Consider the following 25,709-nt stretch of genomic DNA (forward strand, 5'->3'; position numbering starts at 1 on the left):
ACACTGAACCCTATGGGAGTCTCAGTGATTTACACTGAACACTATGGGAGTCTCACTGATTAACACTGAACCCTATGGGAGTCTCACTGATTAACACTGAACCCTATGGGAGTCTCACTGATTAACACCGAACCCTATGGGAGTCTCACTGATTAACACTGAACCCTGTGGGAGTCTCACTGATTAACACTGAACCCTATGGGAGTCTCACTGATTAACACTGAACCCTATGGGAGGCTCATTGATTAACACTGAACCCTGTGGGAGTCTCATGGATTAACACTGAACCCTATGGGAGTCTCACTGATTAACACTGAACCCTGTGGGAGTCTCACTGATTAACAACGAACCCTATGGGAGTCTCATTGATTAACACTGAACCCTATGGGAGTCTCACTGATTCATACTGAAGCCTATGGTAGTCTCACTGATTAACACTGAACCCTGTGGGAGTCTCACTGATTAACACCGAACCATGTGGGAGCCCCACTGATTAATACTGAACCCTGTGGAAGTCTCACTGATTAACACTGAACCCTGTGGGAGTCTCACTGATTAACACTGAACCCTATGGGAATCTCACTGATTAACACTGAACCCTATGGGCGTCTCACTGATTAACACAGAACCCTATGGGAGCCTCACCGATTAACACTGAACCCTGTGGGAGTCTCACTGATTAACACTGAACCCTATGGGAATCTCGCTGATTAACACTGAACCCTGTGGGAGTCTCACTGATTAACACTGAACCCTATGGGAGTCTCAGTGATTAACACTAAACCCTGTGGGAGTCTCACTGATTAACACTGAACCCTATGGGAGTCTCACTGATTAACACTGAACCCTGTGGGAGTCTCACCGATTAACACCGAACCCTGTGGGAGTCTCACTGATTAACACTGAACCCTATGGGAGTCTCACTGATTAACACTGAACATGATGGGAGTCTCACTGATTAACACTGAACCCTGTGGGAGTCTCACTGATTAACACTGAACCCTATGGGAGTCTCACTGAATAACACTGAACCCTGTGGGAGTCTCACTGATTAACCCTGAACCCTGTGGGAGCCCCACTGATTAACACTGAACCCTATGGGAGTCTCACTAATTAAAACTGAACACGATGGGAGTCTCACTGATTAACACTGAACCCTATGGGAGTCTCACCGATTAACACTGAACCCTGTGGGAGTCTCACTGATTAACACTGAACCCTGTGGGAGCCCCACTGATTAACACTGAACTCTATGGGAGTCTTACTGATTAACACTGAACCCTATGGGAGTCTCAGTGATTTACACTGAACACTATGGGAGTCTCACTGATTAACACTGAACCCTATGGGAGTCTCACTGATTAACACTGAACCCTATGGGAGTCTCACTGATTAACACCGAACCCTATGGGAGTCTCACTAATTAACACTGAACCCTATGAGAGTCTCACTGATTAACACTGAACCCTGTGGGAGTCTCACTGATTAACACCAAACCCTGTGGGAGCCCCACTGATTAACACTGAACCCTGTGGGAGTCTCACTGATTAACACTGAACCCTGTGGGAGTCTCACTGATTAACACTGAACCCTGTGGGAGTCTCACTGATTAACACTGAACCCTATGGGAGTCTCACTGATTAACACTGAACCCTATGGGAGGCTCATTGATTAACACTGAACCCTGTGGGAGTCTCACGGATTAACACTGAACCCTATGGGAGTCTCACTGATTAACACTGAACCCTGTGGGAGTCTCACTGATTAACAACGAACCCTATGGGAGTCTCATTGATTAACACTGAACCCTATGGGAGTCTCACTGATTCATACTGAAGCCTATGGTAGTCTCACTGATTAACACTGAACCCTGTGGGAGTCTCACTGATTAACACCGAACCCTGTGGGAGCCCCACTGATTAATACTGAACCCTGTGGAAGTCTCACTGATTAACACTGAACCCTGTGGGAGTCTCACTGATTAACACTGAACCCTATGGGAATCTCGCTGATTAACACTGAACCCGGTGGGAGTCTCACTGATTTAATACTGAACCCTATGGGAGTCTCACTGATTAACACTGAACCCTGTGGGAGTCTCACTGATTAACACCGAACCCTGTGGGAGCCAAACTGATTAACAAAGAACCCTGTGGGAGTCTCACTGATTAACACTGAACCCTGTGGGAGTCTCACTGATTAACACTGAACCCTATGGGAGTCTCACTGATTAACACTGAACCCTATGGGAGTCTCATTGATTAACACTGAACCCTGTGGGAGTCTCACCGATTAACACTGAACCCTGTGGGAGTCTCACTGATTAACACTGAACCCTGAGGGAGTCTCACTGATTAACACCGAACCCTATGGGAGTCTCATTGATTAACACTGAACCCTATGGGAGTCTCACTGATTAACACTGAACCCTATGGGAGTCTCACTGATTAACACCGAACCCTAAGGGAGTCTCAGTGATTAACACTGAACCCTGTGGGAGTCTCACTGATTAACACTGAACCCTGAGGGAGTCTAACTGATTAACACTGAACACTATGGGAGTCTCACTCATTAACACTGAACCCTATGGGAGTCTCACTGATTAACACTGAACCCTATGGGAGTCTCACTGATTAACACCGAACCCTAAGGGAGTCTCAGTGATTAACACTGAACCCTATGGGAGTCTCACTGATTAATACTGAACCCTATGGGAGTCTCACTGATTAACACTGAGCCCTGTGGGAGTCTCACTGATTAACACTGAACCCTGTGGGAGTCTCACTGATTAACACTGAACCCTGTGGGAGTCTCACTGATTAATACTGAACCCTATGGGAGTCTCACTGATTAACACTGAACCCTATGGGAGTCTCACTGATTAACACTGAACCCTGTGGGAGTCTCACTGATTAACACTGAACCCTGTGGGAGTCTCACGGATTAACACTGAACCCTATGGGAGTCTCACTGATTAACACTGAACCCTGAGGGAGTCTCACTGATTAACACCGAACCCTATGGGAGTCTCATTGATTAATACTGAACCCTATGGGAGTCTCACTGATTAATACTGAAGCCTATGGGAGTCTCACTGATTAACACTGAACTCTATGGGAGTCTCACTGATTAACACTGAACACGATGGGAGTCTCATTGATTAACACTGAACCCAATGGGAGTCTCAGTGATTTACACTGAACACTATGGGAGTCTCACTGATTAACACTGAACCCTATGGGAGTCTCACTGATTAACACTGAACCCTATGGGAGTCTCACTGATTAACACCGAACCCTATGGGAGTCTCATTGATTAACACTGAACCCTATGGGAGTCTCACTGATTAATACTGAACCCTATGGGAGTCTCACTGATTAACACTGAGCCCTGTGGGAGTCACACTGATTAACACTGAACCCTGTGGGAGTCTCACTGATTAACACTGAACCCTGTGGGAGTCTCACTGATTAACACTGAACCCTGTGGGAGTCTCACTGATTAACACTGAACCCTATGGGAGTCTCACTGATTAACACTGAACCCTATGGGAGCCTCACCGATTAACACTGAACCCTGTGGGAGTCTCACTGATTAACACTGAACCCTATGGGAATCTCGCTGATTAACACTGAACCCTGTGGGAGTCTCACTGATTAACACTGAACCCTATGGGAGTCTCAGTGATTAACACTAAACCCTGTGGGAGTCTCACTGATTAACACTGAACCCTATGGGAGTCTCACTGATTAACACTAAACCCTGTGGGAGTCTCACTGATTAACACCGAACCCTGTGGGAGCCCCACTGATTAACACTGAACCCTATGGGAGTCTCACTGATTAACACTGAACACGATGGGAGTCTCACTGATTAACACTGAACCCTGTGGGAGTCTCACTGATTAACACTGAACCCTATGGGAGTCTCACTGAATAACACTGAACCCTGTGGGAGTCTCACTGATTAACACTGAACCCTGTGGGAGTCTCACTGATTAACACCGAACCCTATGGGAGTCTCATTGATTAACACTGACCCCTATGGGAGTCTCACTGATTAACACTGAACCCTATGGGAGTCTCACTGATTAACACTGAACCCTATGGGAGTCTCATTGACTAACACTGAACCCTGTGGGAGCCCCACTGATTAACACTGAACCCTATGGGAGTCTCACTGATTAAAACTGAACACGATGGGAGTCTCACTGAGTAACACTGAACCATATGGGAGTCTCACTGATTAACACTGAACCCTATGGGAATCTCACTGATTAACACTGAACCCTATGGGAGTCTCACTGATTAACACTGAACCCTGTGGGAGTCTCACTGATTAACACCGAACCCTGTGGGAGCCCCACTGATTAACACTGAACCCTATGGGAGTCTCACTGATTAAAACTGAACACGATGGGAGTCTCACTGATTAACACTGAACCATATGGGAGTCTCACTGATTAACACTGAACCCTATGGGAGTCTCACTGATTAACACTGAACCCTGTGGGAGTCTCACTGATTAACCCTGAACCCTGTGGGAGTCTCACTGATTAACACCGAACCCTGTGGGAGCCCCACTGATTAACACTGAACCCTATGGAAGTCTCACTGATTAAAACTGAACACGATGGGAGTCTCACTGATTAACACTGAACCATATGGGAGTCTCAATGATTAACACTGAACCCTATGGGAGTCTCACTGATTAACACTGAACCCTGTGGGAGTCTCACTGATTAACACTGAACCCTGTGGGAGTCTCACTGATTAACATTGAACCCTATGGGAGTCTCACTGATTAACACTGAACCCTGTGGGAGTATCGCTGATTAACACTGAACACTATGGGAGTATCACTGATTAACAATGAACCCTGTGGGAGTCTCACTGATTAAAACTGAACCATATGGGAGTCTCACTAATTAACACTGAACCCTATGGGAGTCTCACTGATTAACACTGAACCCTATGGGAGTCTCACCGATTAACACTGAACCCTGTGGGAGTCTCACTGATTAACACCGAACCCTGTGGGAGCCCCACTGATTAACACTGAACTCTATGGGAGTCTCACTGATTAACACTGAACCCTATGGGAGTCTCAGTGATTTACACTGAACACTATGGGAGTCTCACTGATTAACACTGAACCCTATGGGAGTCTCACTGATTAACACTGAACCCTATGGGAGTCTCACTGATTAACACCGAACCCTATGGGAGTCTCACTAATTAACACTGAACCCTATGAGAGTCTCACTGATTAACACTGAACCCTGTGGGAGTCTCACTGATTAACACCGAACCCTGTGGGAGCCCCACTGATTAACACTGAACCCTGTGGGAGTCTCACTGATAAACACTGAACCCTGTGGGAGTCTCACTGATTAACACTGAACCCTGTGGGAGTCTCACTGATTAACACTGAACCCTATGGGAGTCTCACTGATTAACACTGAACCCTATGGGAGGCTCATTGATTAACACTGAACCCTGTGGGAGTCTCACGGATTAACACTGAACCCTATGGGAGTCTCACTGATTAACACTGAACCCTGTGGGAGTCTCACTGATTAACAACGAACCCTATGGGAGTCTCAGTGATTAACACTGAACCCTATGGGAGTCTCACTGATTCATACTGAAGCCTATGGTAGTCTCACTGATTAACACTGAACCCTGTGGGAGTCTCACTGATTAACACCGAACCCTGTGGGAGCCCCACTGATTAACACTGAACCCTGTGGAAGTCTCACTGATTAACACTGAACCCTGTGGGAGTCTCACTGATTAACACTGAACCCTATGGGAGTCTCATTGACTAACACTGAACCCTGTGGGAGCCCCACTGATTAACACTGAACCCTATGGGAGTCTCACTGATTAAAACTGAACACGATGGGAGTCTCACTGAGTAACACTGAACCATATGGGAGTCTCACTGATTAACACTGAACCCTATGGGAATCTCACTGATTAACACTGAACCCTATGGGAGTCTCACTGATTAACACTGAACCCTGTGGGAGTCTCACTGATTAACACCGAACCCTGTGGGAGCCCCACTGATTAACACTGAACCCTATGGGAGTCTCACTGATTAAAACTGAACACGATGGGAGTCTCACTGATTAACACTGAACCATATGGGAGTCTCACTGATTAACACTGAACCCTATGGGAGTCTCACTGATTAACACTGAACCCTGTGGGAGTCTCACTGATTAACCCTGAACCCTGTGGGAGTCTCACTGATTAACACCGAACCCTGTGGGAGCCCCACTGATTAACACTGAACCCTATGGAAGTCTCACTGATTAAAACTAAACACGATGGGAGTCTCACTGATTAACACTGAACCATATGGGAGTCTCAATGATTAACACTGAACCCTATGGGAGTCTCACTGATTAACACTGAACCCTGTGGGAGTCTCACTGATTAACACTGAACCCTGTGGGAGTCTCACTGATTAACACTGAACCCTATGGGAGTCTCACTGATTAACACTGAACCCTGTGGGAGTATCGCTGATTAACACTGAACACTATGGGAGTATCACTGATTAACAATGAACCCTGTGGGAGTCTCACTGATTAAAACTGAACCATATGGGAGTCTCACTAATTAACACTGAACCCTATGGGAGTCTCACTGATTAACACTGAACCCTATGGGAGTCTCACCGATTAACACTGAACCCTGTGGGAGTCTCACTGATTAACACCGAACCCTGTGGGAGCCCCACTGATTAACACTGAACCCTATGGAAGTCTCACTGATTAAAACTGAACACGATGGGAGTCTCACTGATTAACACTGAACCATATGGGAGTCTCAATGATTAACACTGAACCCTATGGGAGTCTCACTGATTAACACTGAACCCTGTGGGAGTCTCACTGATTAACACTGAACCCTGTGGGAGTCTCACTGATTAACATTGAACCCTATGGGAGTCTCACTGATTAACACTGAACCCTGTGGGAGTATCGCTGATTAACACTGAACACTATGGGAGTATCACTGATTAACAATGAACCCTGTGGGAGTCTCACTGATTAAAACTGAACCATATGGGAGTCTCACTAATTAACACTGAACCCTATGGGAGTCTCACTGATTAACACTGAACCCTATGGGAGTCTCACCGATTAACACTGAACCCTGTGGGAGTCTCACTGATTAACACCGAACCCTGTGGGAGCCCCACTGATTAACACTGAACTCTATGGGAGTCTCACTGATTAACACTGAACCCTATGGGAGTCTCAGTGATTTACACTGAACACTATGGGAGTCTCACTGATTAACACTGAACCCTATGGGAGTCTCACTGATTAACACTGAACCCTATGGGAGTCTCACTGATTAACACCGAACCCTATGGGAGTCTCACTAATTAACACTGAACCCTATGAGAGTCTCACTGATTAACACTGAACCCTGTGGGAGTCTCACTGATTAACACCGAACCCTGTGGGAGCCCCACTGATTAACACTGAACCCTGTGGGAGTCTCACTGATAAACACTGAACCCTGTGGGAGTCTCACTGATTAACACTGAACCCTGTGGGAGTCTCACTGATTAACACTGAACCCTATGGGAGTCTCACTGATTAACACTGAACCCTATGGGAGGCTCATTGATTAACACTGAACCCTGTGGGAGTCTCACGGATTAACACTGAACCCTATGGGAGTCTCACTGATTAACACTGAACCCTGTGGGAGTCTCACTGATTAACAACGAACCCTATGGGAGTCTCAGTGATTAACACTGAACCCTATGGGAGTCTCACTGATTCATACTGAAGCCTATGGTAGTCTCACTGATTAACACTGAACCCTGTGGGAGTCTCACTGATTAACACCGAACCCTGTGGGAGCCCCACTGATTAACACTGAACCCTGTGGAAGTCTCACTGATTAACACTGAACCCTGTGGGAGTCTCACTGATTAACACTGAACCCTATGGGAGTCTCATTGACTAACACTGAACCCTGTGGGAGCCCCACTGATTAACACTGAACCCTATGGGAGTCTCACTGATTAAAACTGAACACGATGGGAGTCTCACTGAGTAACACTGAACCATATGGGAGTCTCACTGATTAACACTGAACCCTATGGGAATCTCACTGATTAACACTGAACCCTATGGGAGTCTCACTGATTAACACTGAACCCTGTGGGAGTCTCACTGATTAACACCGAACCCTGTGGGAGCCCCACTGATTAACACTGAACCCTATGGGAGTCTCACTGATTAAAACTGAACACGATGGGAGTCTCACTGATTAACACTGAACCATATGGGAGTCTCACTGATTAACACTGAACCCTATGGGAGTCTCACTGATTAACACTGAACCCTGTGGGAGTCTCACTGATTAACCCTGAACCCTGTGGGAGTCTCACTGATTAACACCGAACCCTGTGGGAGCCCCACTGATTAACACTGAACCCTATGGAAGTCTCACTGATTAAAACTAAACACGATGGGAGTCTCACTGATTAACACTGAACCATATGGGAGTCTCAATGATTAACACTGAACCCTATGGGAGTCTCACTGATTAACACTGAACCCTGTGGGAGTCTCACTGATTAACACTGAACCCTGTGGGAGTCTCACTGATTAACACTGAACCCTATGGGAGTCTCACTGATTAACACTGAACCCTGTGGGAGTATCGCTGATTAACACTGAACACTATGGGAGTATCACTGATTAACAATGAACCCTGTGGGAGTCTCACTGATTAAAACTGAACCATATGGGAGTCTCACTAATTAACACTGAACCCTATGGGAGTCTCACTGATTAACACTGAACCCTATGGGAGTCTCACCGATTAACACTGAACCCTGTGGGAGTCTCACTGATTAACACCGAACCCTGTGGGAGCCCCACTGATTAACACTGAACTCTATGGGAGTCTCACTGATTAACACTGAACCCTATGGGAGTCTCAGTGATTTACACTGAACACTATGGGAGTCTCACTGATTAACACTGAACCCTATGGGAGTCTCACTGATTAACACTGAACCCTATGGGAGTCTCACTGATTAACACCGAACCCTATGGGAGTCTCACTAATTAACACTGAACCCTATGAGAGTCTCACTGATTAACACTGAACCCTGTGGGAGTCTCACTGATTAACACCGAACCCTGTGGGAGCCCCACTGATTAACACTGAACCCTGTGGGAGTCTCACTGATAAACACTGAACCCTGTGGGAGTCTCACTGATTAACACTGAACCCTGTGGGAGTCTCACTGATTAACACTGAACCCTATGGGAGTCTCACTGATTAACACTGAACCCTATGGGAGGCTCATTGATTAACACTGAACCCTGTGGGAGTCTCACGGATTAACACTGAACCCTATGGGAGTCTCACTGATTAACACTGAACCCTGTGGGAGTCTCACTGATTAACAACGAACCCTATGGGAGTCTCAGTGATTAACACTGAACCCTATGGGAGTCTCACTGATTCATACTGAAGCCTATGGTAGTCTCACTGATTAACACTGAACCCTGTGGGAGTCTCACTGATTAACACCGAACCCTGTGGGAGCCCCACTGATTAACACTGAACCCTGTGGAAGTCTCACTGATTAACACTGAACCCTGTGGGAGTCTCACTGATTAACACTGAACCCTATGGGAATCTCACTGATTAACACTGAACCCTGTGGGAGTCTCACTGATTAACACCGAACCCTGTGGGAGCCCCACTGATTAACAAAGAACCCTGTGGGAGTCTCACTGATTAACACTGAACCCTGTGGGAGTCTCACTGATTAACACTGAACCCTGTGGGAGTCTCACTGATTAACACTGAACCCTATGGGAGTCTCACTGATTAACACTGAACCCTATGGGAGTCTCATTGATTAACACTGAACCCTGTGGGAGTCTCACCGATTAACACTGAACCCTGTGGGAGTCTCACTGATTAACACTGAACCCTGAGGGAGTCTCACTGATTAACACCGAACCCTATGGGAGTCTCATTGATTAACACTGAACCCTATGGGAGTCTCACTGATTAATACTGAAGCCTATGGGAGTCTCACTGATTAACACTGAACTCTATGGGAGTCTCACTGATTAACACTGAACACGATGGGAGTCTCATTGATTAACACTGAACCCAATGGGGGTCTCAGTGATTTACACTGAACACTATGGGAGTCTCACTGATTAACACTGAACCCTATGGGAGTCTCACTGATTAACACTGAACCCTATGGGAGTCTCACTGATTAACACCGAACCCTATGGGAGTCTCAGTGATTAACACTGAACCCTATGGGAGTCTCAATGATTAATACTGAACCCTATGGGAGTCTCACTGATTAACACTGAGCCCTGTGGGAGTCTCACTGATTAACACTGAACCCTGTGGGAGTCTCACTGATTAACACTGAACCCTGTGGGAGTCTCACTGATTAACACTGAACCCTGTGGGAGTCTCACTGATTAATACTGAACCCTATGGGAGTCTCACTGATTAACACTGAACCCTAGGGGAGCCACACCGATTAACACTGAACCCTGTGGGAGTCTCATTGATTAACACTGAACCCTATGGGAATCTCGCTGATTAACACTGAACCCTGTGGGAGTCTCACTGATTAACACTGAACCCTATGGGAGTCTCAGTGATTAACACTAAACCCTGTGGGAGTCTCACTGATTAACACTGAACCCTATGGGAGTCTCACTGATTAACACTAAACTCTGTGGGAGTCTCACTGATTAACACCGAACCCTGTGGGAGCCCCACTGATTAACACTGAACCCTATGGGAGTCTCACTGATTAACACTGAACACGATGGGAGTCTCACTGATTAACACTGAACCCTGTGGGAGTCTAACTGATTAACACCGAACCCTGTGGGAGCCCCACTGATTAACACTGAACCCTGTGGGAGTCTCACTGATAAACACTGAACCCTGTGGGAGTCTCACTGATTAACACTGAACCCTGTGGGAGTCTCACTGATTAACACTGAACCCTATGGGAGTCTCACTGATTAACACTGAACCCTATGGGAGGCTCATTGATTAACACTGAACCCTGTGGGAGTCTCACGGATTAACACTGAACCCTATGGGAGTCTCACTGATTAACACTGAACCCTGTGGGAGTCTCACTGATTAACAACGAACCCTATGGGAGTCTCAGTGATTAACACTGAACCCTATGGGAGTCTCACTGATTCATACTGAAGCCTATGGTAGTCTCACTGATTAACACTGAACCCTGTGGGAGTCTCACTGATTAACACCGAACCCTGTGGGAGCCCCACTGATTAACACTGAACCCTGTGGAAGTCTCACTGATTAACACTGAACCCTGTGGGAGTCTCACTGATTAACACTGAACCCTATGGGAATCTCACTGATTAACACTGAACCCTGTGGGAGTCTCACTGATTAACACCGAACCCTGTGGGAGCCCCACTGATTAACAAAGAACCCTGTGGGAGTCTCACTGATTAACACTGAACCCTGTGGGAGTCTCACTGATTAACACTGAACCCTGTGGGAGTCTCACTGATTAACACTGAACCCTATGGGAGTCTCACTGATTAACACTGAACCCTATGGGAGTCTCATTGATTAACACTGAACCCTGTGGGAGTCTCACCGATTAACACTGAACCCTGTGGGAGTCTCACTGATTAACACTGAACCCTGAGGGAGTCTCACTGATTAACACCGAACCCTATGGGAGTCTCATTGATTAACACTGAACCCTATGGGAGTCTCACTGATTAATACTGAAGCCTATGGGAGTCTCACTGATTAACACTGAACTCTATGGGAGTCTCACTGATTAACACTGAACACGATGGGAGTCTCATTGATTAACACTGAACCCAATGGGGGTCTCAGTGATTTACACTGAACACTATGGGAGTCTCACTGATTAACACTGAACCCTATGGGAGTCTCACTGATTAACACTGAACCCTATGGGAGTCTCACTGATTAACACCGAACCCTATGGGAGTCTCAGTGATTAACACTGAACCCTATGGGAGTCTCAATGATTAATACTGAACCCTATGGGAGTCTCACTGATTAACACTGAGCCCTGTGGGAGTCTCACTGATTAACACTGAACCCTGTGGGAGTCTCACTGATTAACACTGAACCCTGTGGGAGTCTCACTGATTAACACTGAACCCTGTGGGAGTCTCACTGATTAATACTGAACCCTATGGGAGTCTCACTGATTAACACTGAACCCTAGGGGAGCCACACCGATTAACACTGAACCCTGTGGGAGTCTCATTGATTAACACTGAACCCTATGGGAATCTCGCTGATTAACACTGAACCCTGTGGGAGTCTCACTGATTAACACTGAACCCTATGGGAGTCTCAGTGATTAACACTAAACCCTGTGGGAGTCTCACTGATTAACACTGAACCCTATGGGAGTCTCACTGATTAACACTAAACTCTGTGGGAGTCTCACTGATTAACACCGAACCCTGTGGGAGCCCCACTGATTAACACTGAACCCTATGGGAGTCTCACTGATTAACACTGAACACGATGGGAGTCTCACTGATTAACACTGAACCCTGTGGGAGTCTCACTGATTAACACTGAACCCTATGGGAGTCTCACTGATTAAAACTGAACACGATGGGAGTCTCACTGATTAACACTGAACCATATGGGAGTCTCACTGATTAACACTGAACCCTATGGGAATCTCACTGATTAAAACTGAACCCTATGGGAGTCTCACTGATTAACACTGAACCCTGTGGGAGTCTCACTGATTAACACCGAACCCTGTGGGAGCCCCACTGATTAACACTGAACAATATGGGAGTCTCACTGATTAAAACTGAACACGATGGGAGTCTCACTGATTAACACTGAACCCTATGAGAGTCTCACTGATTAACACTGAACCCTGTGGGAGTCTCACTGATTAACACCGAACCCTGTGGGAGCCCCACTGATTAACACTGAACCCTGTGGGAGTCTCACTGATTAACACTGAACCCTGTGGGAGTCTCTCTGATTAACACTGAACCCTGTGGGAGTCTCACTGATTAACACTGAACCCTATGGGAGTCTCACTGATTAACACTGAACCCTATGGGAATCTCATTGATTAACACTGAACCCTGTGGGAGTCTCACGGATTAACACTGAACCCTGTGGGAGTCTCACTGATTAACACTGGACCCTGTGGGAGTCTCACTGATTAACAACGAACCCTATGGGAGTCTCATTGATTAACACTGAACCCTATGGGAGTCTCACTGATTAACACTGAACCCTATGGGAGTCTCATTGATTAACACTGAACCCTGTGGGAGTCTCACCGATTAACACTGAACCCTGTGGGAGTCTCACTGATTAACACTGAACCCTGTGGGCGTCTCACTGATTAACAACGAACCCTATGGGAGTCTCATTGATTAACACTGAACCCTATGGGAGTCGCACTGATTAATACTGAAGCCTATGGTAGTCTCACTGATTAACACTGAACCCTGTGGGAGTCTCACTGATTAACACCGAACCCTGTGGGAGCCCCACTGATTAACACTGAACCCTGTGGAAGTCTCCCTGATTAACACTGAACCCTGTGGGAGTCTCACTGATTAACACTGAACCCTATGGGAATCTCGCTGATTAACACTGAACCCGGTGGGAGTCTCACTGATTAATACTGAACCCTATGGGAGTCTCACTGATTAACACTGAACCCTGTGGGAGTCTCACTGATTAACACTGAACCCTATGGGAGTCTCACTAATTAACACTGAACCCTATGGGAGTCTCACTGATTAACACTGAACCCTGTGGGAGTCTCACTGATTAACACTGAACCCTGTGGGAGTCTCACTGACTAACACTGAACCCTATGGGAGTCTCACTGATTAACACTGAACCCTATGGGAGTCTCACTAATTAACACTGAACCCTATGGGAGTCTCACTGATTAACACTGAACCCTATGGGAGCCCCACTGATTAACACTGAACCCTGTGGGAGTCTCACTGATTAACACTGAACCCTGTGGGAGTCTCTCTGATTAACACTGAACCCTGTGGGAGTCTCACTGATTAACACTGAACCCTATGGGAGTCTCACTGATTAACACTGAACCCTATGGGAATCTCATTGATTAACACTGAACCCTGTGGGAGTCTCACGGATTAACACTGAACCCTGTGGGAGTCTCACTGATTAACACTGGACCCTGTGGGAGTCTCACTGATTAACAACGAACCCTATGGGAGTCTCATTGATTAACACTGAACCCTATGGGAGTCTCACTGATTAACACTGAACCCTATGGGAGTCTCATTGATTAACACTGAACCCTGTGGGAGTCTCACCGATTAACACTGAACCCTGTGGGAGTCTCACTGATTAACACTGAACCCTGTGGGCGTCTCACTGATTAACAACGAACCCTATGGGAGTCTCATTGATTAACACTGAACCCTATGGGAGTCGCACTGATTAATACTGAAGCCTATGGTAGTCTCACTGATTAACACTGAACCCTGTGGGAGTCTCACTGATTAACACCGAACCCTGTGGGAGCCCCACTGATTAACACTGAACCCTGTGGAAGTCTCCCTGATTAACACTGAACCCTGTGGGAGTCTCACTGATTAACACTGAACCCTATGGGAATCTCGCTGATTAACACTGAACCCGGTGGGAGTCTCACTGATTAATACTGAACCCTATGGGAGTCTCACTGATTAACACTGAACCCTGTGGGAGTCTCACTGATTAACACTGAACCCTATGGGAGTCTCACTAATTAACACTGAACCCTATGGGAGTCTCACTGATTAACACTGAACCCTGTGGGAGTCTCACTGATTAACACTGAACCCTGTGGGAGTCTCACTGACTAACACTGAACCCTATGGGAGTCTCACTGATTAACACTGAACCCTATGGGAGTCTCATTGATTAACACTGAACCCTGTGGGAGTCTCACCGATTAACACTGAACCCTGTGGGAGTCTCACTGATTAACACTGAACCCTTAGGGAGTCTCACTGATTAACACCGAACCCAATGGGAGTCTCATTGATTAACACTGAACCCTATGGGAGTCTCATTGATTAACACTGAACCCTGTGGGAGCCCTACTGATTAACACTGAACCCTATGGGAGTCTCACTGATTAAAACTGAACACGATGGGAGTCTTACTGATTAACACTGAACCATATGGGAGTCTCACTGATTAACACTGAACCCTTTGGGAATCTCACTGATTAACACTGAACCCTATGGGAGTCTCACTGATTAACACTGAACCCTGTGGGAGTCTCACTGATTAACACTGAACCCTATGGGAGTCTCACTGATTAACACTGAACCCTATGGGAGTCTCATTGAATAAAACTGAACCCTGTGGGAGTCTCACCGATTAACACTGAACCCTGTGGGAGTCTCACTGATTAACACTGAACCCTGTGGGAGTCTCACTGATTAACAACGAACCCTATGGGAGTCTCATTGATTAACACTGACCCCTATGGGAGTCTCACTGATTAATACTGAAGCCTATGGTAGTCTCACTGATTAACACCGAACCCTGTGGGAGCCCCACTGATTAACACTGAACCCTGTGGGAGTTTCACTGATTAACACTGAACCCTGTGGGAGTCTCACTGATTAACACTGAACCCTGTGGGAGTCTCACTGATTAACACTGAACCCTATGGGAGTCTCACTGTTTAACACTGAACCCTATGGGAGTCTCATTGATTAACACTGAACCCTGTGGGAGTCTCACTGATGAACACTGAACCCTGTGGGAGTCTCACTGATTAACAACGAACCCTATGGGAGTTTCACTGATTAACACCAAACCCTATGGGAGTCTCACTGATTAACACTGAACCCTGTGGGAGTCTCACTGATTAACACAGAACCCTGTGGGAGTCTCACTGATTAACATTGAACCCTGTGGGAGTCTCACTGATTAACACAGAACCCTGTGGGAGTCTCACTGATTAACACTGAACCCTGTGGGAGTCTCACTGATTAACACTGAACCCTGTGGGAGTCTCACTGACTAACACTGAACCCTATGGGAGTCTCACTGATTAACACTGAACCCTATGGGAGTCTCACTGATTAACACTGAACCCTATGGGAGTCTCATTGAATAAAACTGAACCCTGTGGGAGTCTCACCGATTAACACTGAACCCTGTGGGAGTCTCACTGATTAACACTGAACCCTGTGGGAGTCTCACTGATTAACAATGAACCCTATGGGAGTCTCATTGATTAACACTGAACCCTATGGGAGTCTCACTGATTAATACTGAAGCCTATGGTAGTCTCACTGATTAACACCGAACCCTGTGGGAGCCCCACTGATTAACACTGAACCCTGTGGGAGTTTCACTGATTAACACTGAACCCTGTGGGAGTCTCACTGATTAACACTGAACCCTGTGGGAGTCTCACTGATTAACACTGAACCCTATGGGAGTCTCACTGTTTAACACTGAACCCTATGGGAGTCTCATTGATTAACACTGAACCCTGTGGGAGTCTCACTGATGAACACTGAACCCTGTGGGAGTCTCACTGATTAACAACGAACCCTATGGGAGTTTCACTGATTAACACCAAACCCTATGGGAGTCTCACTGATTAACACTGAACCCTGTGGGAGTCTCACTGATTAACACAGAACCCTGTGGGAGTCTCACTGATTAACATTGAACCCTGTGGGAGTCTCACTGATTAACACAGAACCCTGTGGGAGTCTCACTGATTAACACTGAACCCTGTGGGAGTCTCACTGATTAACACCGAACCCAATGGGAGTCTCACTGATTAACACTGAACCCTGTGGGAGTCTCACTGATTAACACTGAACCCTGTGGGAGTCTCACTGACTAACACTGAACCCTATGGGAGTCTCACTGATTAACACTGAACCCTATGGGAGTCTCATTGATTAACACTGAACCCTGTGGGAGTCTCACCGATTAACACTGAACCCTGTGGGAGTCTCACTGATTAACACTGAACCCTTAGGGAGTCTCACTGATTAACACCGAACCCAATGGGAGTCTCATTGATTAACACTGAACCCTATGGGAGTCTCATTGATTAACACTGAACCCTGTGGGAGCCCTACTGATTAACACTGAACCCTATGGGAGTCTCACTGATTAAAACTGAAAACGATGGGAGTCTTACTGATTAACACTGAACCATATGGGAGTCTCACTGATTAACACTGAACCCTTTGGGAATCTCACTGATTAACACTGAACCCTATGGGAGTCTCACTGATTAACACTGAACCCTGTGGGAGTCTCACTGATTAACACTGAACCCTATGGGAGTCTCACTGATTAACACTGAACCCTATGGGAGTCTCATTGAATAAAACTGAACCCTGTGGGAGTCTCACCGATTAACACTGAACCCTGTGGGAGTCTCACTGATTAACACTGAACCCTGTGGGAGTCTCACTGATTAACAATGAACCCTATGGGAGTCTCATTGATTAACACTGAACCCTATGGGAGTCTCACTGATTAATACTGAAGCCTATGGTAGTCTCACTGATTAACACCGAACCCTGTGGGAGCCCCACTGATTAACACTGAACCCTGTGGGAGTTTCACTGATTAACACTGAACCCTGTGGGAGTCTCACTGATTAACACTGAACCCTGTGGGAGTCTCACTGATTAACACTGAACCCTATGGGAGTCTCACTGTTTAACACTGAACCCTATGGGAGTCTCATTGATTAACACTGAACCCTGTGGGAGTCTCACTGATGAACACTGAACCCTGTGGGAGTCTCACTGATTAACAACGAACCCTATGGGAGTTTCACTGATTAACACCAAACCCTATGGGAGTCTCACTGATTAACACTGAACCCTGTGGGAGTCTCACTGATTAACACAGAACCCTGTGGGAGTCTCACTGATTAACATTGAACCCTGTGGGAGTCTCACTGATTAACACAGAACCCTGTGGGAGTCTCACTGATTAACACTGAACCCTGTGGGAGTCTCACTGATTAACACCGAACCCAATGGGAGTCTCACTGATTAACACTGAACCCTGTGGGAGTCTCACTGATTAACACTGAACCCTATGGGAGTCTCATTGATTAACACTGAACCCTGTGGGAGTCTCACTGATTAATACTGAAGCCTATGGGAGTCTCACTGATTAACACTGAACTCTATGGGAGTCTCACTGATTAACACTGAACACGATGGGAGTCTCACTGATTAACACTGAACCCTGTGGGAGTCTCACTGATTAACACTGAACCCTATGGGAGTCTCACTGATTAACACTGAACCCTGTGGGAGTCTCATTGATTAACACTGAACCCTGTGGGAGTCTCACTGATTAACACCGAACCCTATGGGAGTCTCATTGATTAACATTGACCCCTATGGGAGTCTCACTGATTAACACTGAACCCTATGGGAGTCTCACTGATTAACACTGAACCCTATGGGAGTCTCATTGATTAACACTGAACCCTGTGGGAGCCCTACTGATTAACACTGAACCCTATGGGAGTCTCACTGATTAAAACTGAACACGATGGGAGTCTCACTGATTAATACTGAACCATATGGGAGTCTCACTGATTAACACTGAACCCTATGGGAATCTCACTGATTAACACTGAACCCTATGGGAGTCTCACTGATTAACACTGAACCCTGTGGGAGTCTCACTGATTAACACTGAACCCTATGGGAGTCTCACTGATTAACACTGAACCCTATGGGAGTCTCATTGATTAACAATGAACCCTGTGGGAGTCTCACCGATTAACACTGAACCCTGTGGGAGTCTCACTGATTAACACTGAACCCTGTGGGCGTCTCACTGATTAACAACGAACCCTATGGGAGTCTCATTGATTAACACTGAACCCTATGGGAGTCTCACTGATTAATACGAAGCCTATGGTAGTCTCACTGATTAACACTGAACCCTGTGGGAGTCTCACTGATTAACACCGAACCCTGTGGGAGCCCGACTGATTAACACTGAACCCTGTGGAAGTCTCCCTGATTAACACTGAACCCTGTGGGAGTCTCACTGATTAACACTGAACCCTAAGGGAATCTCGCTGATTAACACTGAACCCGGTGGGAGTCTCACTGATTAATACTGAACCCTATGGGATTCTCACTGATTAACACTGAACCCTGTGGGAGTCTCACTGATTAACACCGAACCCTGTGGGAGCCCCACTGATTAACACTGAACCCTGTGGGAGTCTCACTGATTAACACTGAACCCTGTGGGAGTCTCACTGATTAACACTGAACCCTGTGGGAGTCTCACTGATGAACACTGAATCCTATGGGAGACTCACTGATTAACACTGAACCCTATGGGAGTCTCATTGATTAACACTGAACCCTGTGGGAGTCTCACCGATAAACACTGAACCCTTTGGGAGTCTCACTGATTAACACTGAACCCTGAGGGAGTCTCACTGATTAACACCGAACCCTATGGGAGTCTCATTGATTAACACTGAACCCTATGGGAGTCTCATTGATTAACACTGAACCCTGTGGGAGCCCTACTGATTAACACTGAACCCTATGAGAGTCTCACTGATTAAAACTGAACACGATGGGAGTCTCACTGATTAACACTGAACCATATGGGAGTCTCACTGATTAACACTGAACCCTATGGGAATCTCACTGATTAACACTGAACCCTATGGGAGTCTCACTGATTAACACTGAACCCTATGGGAGTCTCATTGAATAAAACTGAACCCTGTGGGAGTCTCACCGATTAACACTGAACCCTGTGGGAGTCTCACTGATTAACACTGAACCCTGTGGGAGTCTCACTGATTAACAACGAACCCTGTGGGAGTCTCACCGATTAACACTGAACCCTGTGGGAGTCTCACTGATTAACACTGAACCCTGTGGGAGTCTCACTGATTAACACCGAACCCTGTGGGAGCCCCACTGATTAACACTGAACCCTGTGGGAGTTTCACTGATTAACACTGAACCCTGTGGGAGTCTCACTGATTAACACTGAACCCTGTGGGAGTCTCACTGATTAACACTGAACCCTATGGGAGTCTCACTGATTAACACTGAACCCTATGGGAGTCTCATTGATTAACACTGAACCCTGTGGGAGTCTCACTGATGAACACTGAACCCTGTGGGAGTCTCACTGATTAACAACGAACCCTAAGGGAGTTTCACTGATTAACACCAAACCCTATGGGAGTCTCACTGATTAACACTGAACCCTGTGGGAGTCTCACTGATTAAGACAGAACCCTGTGGGAGTCTCACTGATTAACATTGAACCCTGTGGGAGTCTCACTGATTAACACAGAACCCTGTGGGAGTCTCACTGATTAACACTGAACCCTGTGAGAGTCTCACTGATTAACACCGAACCCAATGGGAGTCTCACTGATTAACACTGAACCCTGTGGGAGTCTCACTGATTAATACTGAACCCTATGGGAGTCTCACTGATTAACACTGAACCCTGTGGGAGCCCCACTGATTAACAAAGAACCCTGTGGGAGTCTCACTGATTAACACTGAACCCTGTGGGAGTCTCACTGATTAACACTGAACCCTGTGGGAGTCTCACTGATTAACACTGAACCCTATGGGAGTCTCACTGATTAACACTGAACCCTATGGGAGTCTCATTGATTAACACTGAACCCTGTGGGAGTCTCACCGATTAACACTGAACCCTGTGGGAGTCTCACTGATTAACACTGAACCCTGAGGGAGTCTCACTGATTAACACCGAACCCTATTGGAGTCTCATTGATTAACACTGAACCCTATGGGAGTCTCACTGATTAATACTGAAGCCTATGGGAGTCTCACTGATTAACACTGAACTCTATGGGAGTCTCACTGATTAACACTGAACACGATGGGAGTCTCATTGATTAACACTGAACCCAATGGGGGTCTCAGTGATTTACACTGAACACTATGGGAGTCTCACTGATTAAAACTGAACACGATGGGAGTCTCGCTGATTAATACTGAACCATATGGGAGTCTCACTGATTAACACTGAACCCTATGGGAATCTCACTGATTAACACTGAACCCTATGGGAGTCTCACTGATTAACACTGAACCCTGTGGGAGTCTCACTGATTAACACTGAACCCTATGGGAGTCTCACTGATTAACACTGAACCCTATGGGAGTCTCATTGATTAACAATGAACCCTGTGGGAGTCTCACCGATTAACACTGAACCCTGTGGGAGTCTCACTGATTAACACTGAACCCTGTGGGCGTCTCACTGATTAACAACGAACCCTATGGGAGTCTCATTGATTAACACTGAACCCTATGGGAGTCTCACTGATTAATACTGAAGCCTATGGTAGTCTCACTGATTAACACTGAACCTTGTGGGAGTCTCACTGATTAACACCGAACCCTGTGGGAGCCCCACTGATTAACACTGAACCCTGTGGAAGTCTCCCTGATTAACACTGAACCCTGTGGGAGTCTCACTGATTAACTGAACCCTAAGGGAATCTCGCTGATTAACACTGAACCCGGTGGGAGTCTCACTGTTTAATACTGAACCCTATGGGAGTCTCACTGATTAACACTGAACCCTGTGGGAGTCTCACTGATTAACACCGAACCCTGTGGGAGCCCCACTGATTAACACTGAACCCTGTGGGAGTCTCACTGATTAACACTGAACCCTGTGGGAGTCTCACTGATTAACACTGAACCCTATGGTAGTCTCACTGATTAACACTGAACCCTATGGGAGTCTCATTGATTAACACTGAACCCTGTGGGAGTCTCACCGATTAACACTGAACCCTGTGGGAGTCTCACTGATTAACACTGAACCCTGAGGGAGTCTCACTGATTAACACCGAACCCTATGGGAGTCTCATTGATTAACACTGAACCCTATGGGAGTCTCATTGATTAACACTGAACCCTGTGGGAGCCCTACTGATTAACACTGAACCCTATGAGAGTCTCACTGATTAAAACTGAACACGATGGGAGTCTCACTGATTAACACTGAACCATATGGGAGTCTCACTGATTAACACTGAACCCTATGGGAATCTCACTGATTAACACTGAACCCTATGGGAGTCTCACTGATTAACACTGAACCCTATGGGAGTCTCATTGAATAAAACTGAACCCTGTGGGAGTCTCACCGATTAACACTGAACCCTGTGGGAGTCTCACTGATTAACACTGAACCCTGTGGGAGTCTCACTGATTAACAACGAACCCTATGGGAGTCTCATTGATTAACACTGAACCCTATGGGAGTCTCACTGATTAATACTGAAGCCTATGGTAGTCTCACTGATTAACACTGAACCCTGTGGGAGTCTCACTGATTAACACCGAACCCTGTGGGAGCCCCACTGATTAACACTGAACCCTGTGGGAGTTTCACTGATTAACACTGAACCCTGTGGGAGTCTCACTGATTAACACTGAACCCTGTGGGAGTCTCACTGATTAACACTGAACCCTATGGGAGTCTCACTGATTAACACTGAACCCTATGGGAGTCTCATTGATTAACACTGAACCCTGTGGGAGTCTCACTGATGAACACTGAACCCTGTGGGAGTCTCACTGATTAACAACGAACCCTAAGGGAGTTTCACTGATTAACACCAAACCCTATGGGAGTCTCACTGATTAACACTGAACCCTGTGGGAGTCTCACTGATTAAGACAGAACCCTGTGGGAGTCTCACTGATTAACATTGAACCCTGTGGGAGTCTCACTGATTAACACAGAACCCTGTGGGAGTCTCACTGATTAACACTGAACCCTGTGGGAGTCTCACTGATTAACACCGAACCCAATGGGAGTCTCACTGATTAACACTGAACCCTGTGGGAGTCTCACTGATTAACACTGAACCCTATGGGAATCTCGCTGATTAACACTGAACCCGGTGGGAGTCTCACTGATTAATACTGAACCCTATGGGAGTCTCACTGATTAACACTGAACCCTGTGGGAGTCTCACTGATTAACACCGAACCCTGTGGGAGCCCCACTGATTAACAAAGAACCCTATGGGAGTCTCACTGATTAACACTGAACCCTATGGGAGTCTCATTGATTAACACTGAACCCTGTGGGAGTCTCACCGATTAACACTGAACCATGTGGGAGTCTCACTGATTAACACTGAACCCTGAGGGAGTCTCACTGATTAACACCGAACCCTATGGGAGTCTCATTGATTAACACTGAACCCTATGGGAGTCTCACTGATTAATACTGAAGCCTATGGGAGTCTCACTGATTAACACTGAACTCTATGGGAGTCTCACTGATTAACACTGAACACGATGGGAGTCTCATTGATTAACACTGAACCCAATGGGGGTCTCAGTGATTTACACGGAACACTATGGGAGTCTCACTGATTAACACTGAACCCTATGGGAGTCTCATTGATTAACACTGAACCCTATGGGAGTCTCACTGATTAACACCGAACCCTATGGGAGTCTCAGTGATTAACACTGAACCCTATGGGAGTCTCACTGATTAATACTGAACCCTATGGGAGTCTCACTGATTAACACTGAGCCCTGTGGGAGTCTCACTGATTAACACTGAACCCTGTGGGAGTCTCACTGATTAACACTGAACCCTGTGGGAGTCTCACTGATTAACACTGAACCCTGTGGGAATCTCACTGATTAATACTGAACCCTATGGGAGTCTCACTGATTAACACTGAACCCTAGGGGAGCCTCACCGATTAACACTGAACCCTGTGGGAGTCTCATTGATTAACACTGAACCCTATGGGAATCTCGCTGATTAACACTGAACCCTGTGGGAGTCTCACTGATTAACACTGAACCCTATGGGAGTCTCAGTGATTAACACTAAACCCTGTGGGAGTCTCACTGATTAACACTGAACCCTATGGGAGTCTCACTGATTAACACTAAACTCTGTGGGAGTCTCACTGATTAACACCGAACCCTGTGGGAGCCCCACTGATTAACACTGAACCCTATGGGAGTCTCACTGATTAACACTGAACACGATGGGAGTCTCACTGATTAACACTGAACCCTGTGGGAGTCTCACTGATTAACACTGAACACGATGGGAGTCTCACTGATTAACACTGAACCATATGGGAGTCTCACTGATTAACACTGAACCCTATGGGAATCTCACTGATTAAAACTGAACCCTATGGGAGTCTCACTGATTAACACTGAACCCTGTGGGAGTCTCACTGATTAACACCGAACCCTGTGGGAGCCCCACTGATTAACACTGAACAATATGGGAGTCTCACTGATTAAAACTGAACACGATGGGAGTCTCACTGATTAACACTGAACCCTCTGAGAGTCTCACTGATTAACACTGAACCCTGTGGGAGTCTCACTGATTAACACCGAACCCTGTGGGAGCCCCACTGATTAACACTGAACCCTGTGGGAGTCTCACTGATTAACACTGAACCCTGTGGGAGTGTCACTGATTAACACTGAACCCTATTGGAGTCTCACTGATTAACACTGAACCCTGTGGGAGTCTCACTGATTAACACAAAACCCTGTGGGAGTCTCACTGATTAACATTGAACCCTGTGGGAGTCTCACTGATTAACACTGACCCCTATGGGAGTCTCACCGATTAACACTGAACCCTGTGGGAGTCTCACTGATTAACACTGAACCCTGTGGGAGTCTCACTGATTAACACTGAACCCTATGGGAGTCTCACTGATTAACACTGAACCCTATGGGAGTCTCATTGATTAACACTGAACCCTGTGGGAGTCTCACGGATTAACACTGAACCCTGTGGGAGTCTCACTGATTAACACTGGACCCTGTGGGAGTCTCACTGATTAACAACGAACCCTATGGGAGTCTCATTGATTAACACTGAACCCTATGGGAGTCTCACTGATTAACACTGAACCCTATGGGAGTCTCATTGATTAACACTGAACCCTGTGGGAGTCTCACCGATTAACACTGAACCCTGTGGGAGTCTCACTGATTAACACTGAACCCTGTGGGCATCTCACTGATTAACAACGAACCCTATGGGAGTCTCATTGATTAACACTGAACCCTATGGGAGTCTCACTGATTAATACTGAAGCCTATGGTAGTCTCACTGATTAACACTGAACCCTGTGGGAGCCTCACTGATGAAACACCGAACCCTGTGGGAGCCCCACTGATTAACACTGAACCCTGTGGAAGTCTCCCTGATTAACACTGAACCCTGTGGGAGTCTCACTGATTAACACTGAACCCTATGGGAATCTCGATGATTAACACTGAACCCGGTGGGAGTCTCACTGATTAATACTGAACCCTATGGGAGTCTCACTGATTAACACTGAACCCTGTGGGAGTCTCACTGATTAACACTGAACCCTATGGGAGTCTCACTAATTAACACTGAACCCTATGGGAGTCTCACTGATTAACACTGAACCCTGTGGGAGTCTCACTGATTAACACTGAACCCTGTGGGAGTCTCACTGACTAACACTGAACCCTATGGGAGTCTCACTGATTAACACTGAACCCTATGGGAGTCTCATTGATTAACACTGAACCC

Source organism: Petromyzon marinus, unplaced genomic scaffold, assembly GCF_048934315.1.
Source record: "Petromyzon marinus isolate PM22_M1 ecotype Great Lakes invasive population unplaced genomic scaffold, UKy_Petmar_22M1.pri1.0 PM_Scaffold_12, whole genome shotgun sequence".
In the NCBI taxonomy this organism is placed as follows: Eukaryota; Metazoa; Chordata; class Hyperoartia; order Petromyzontiformes; family Petromyzontidae; genus Petromyzon; species Petromyzon marinus.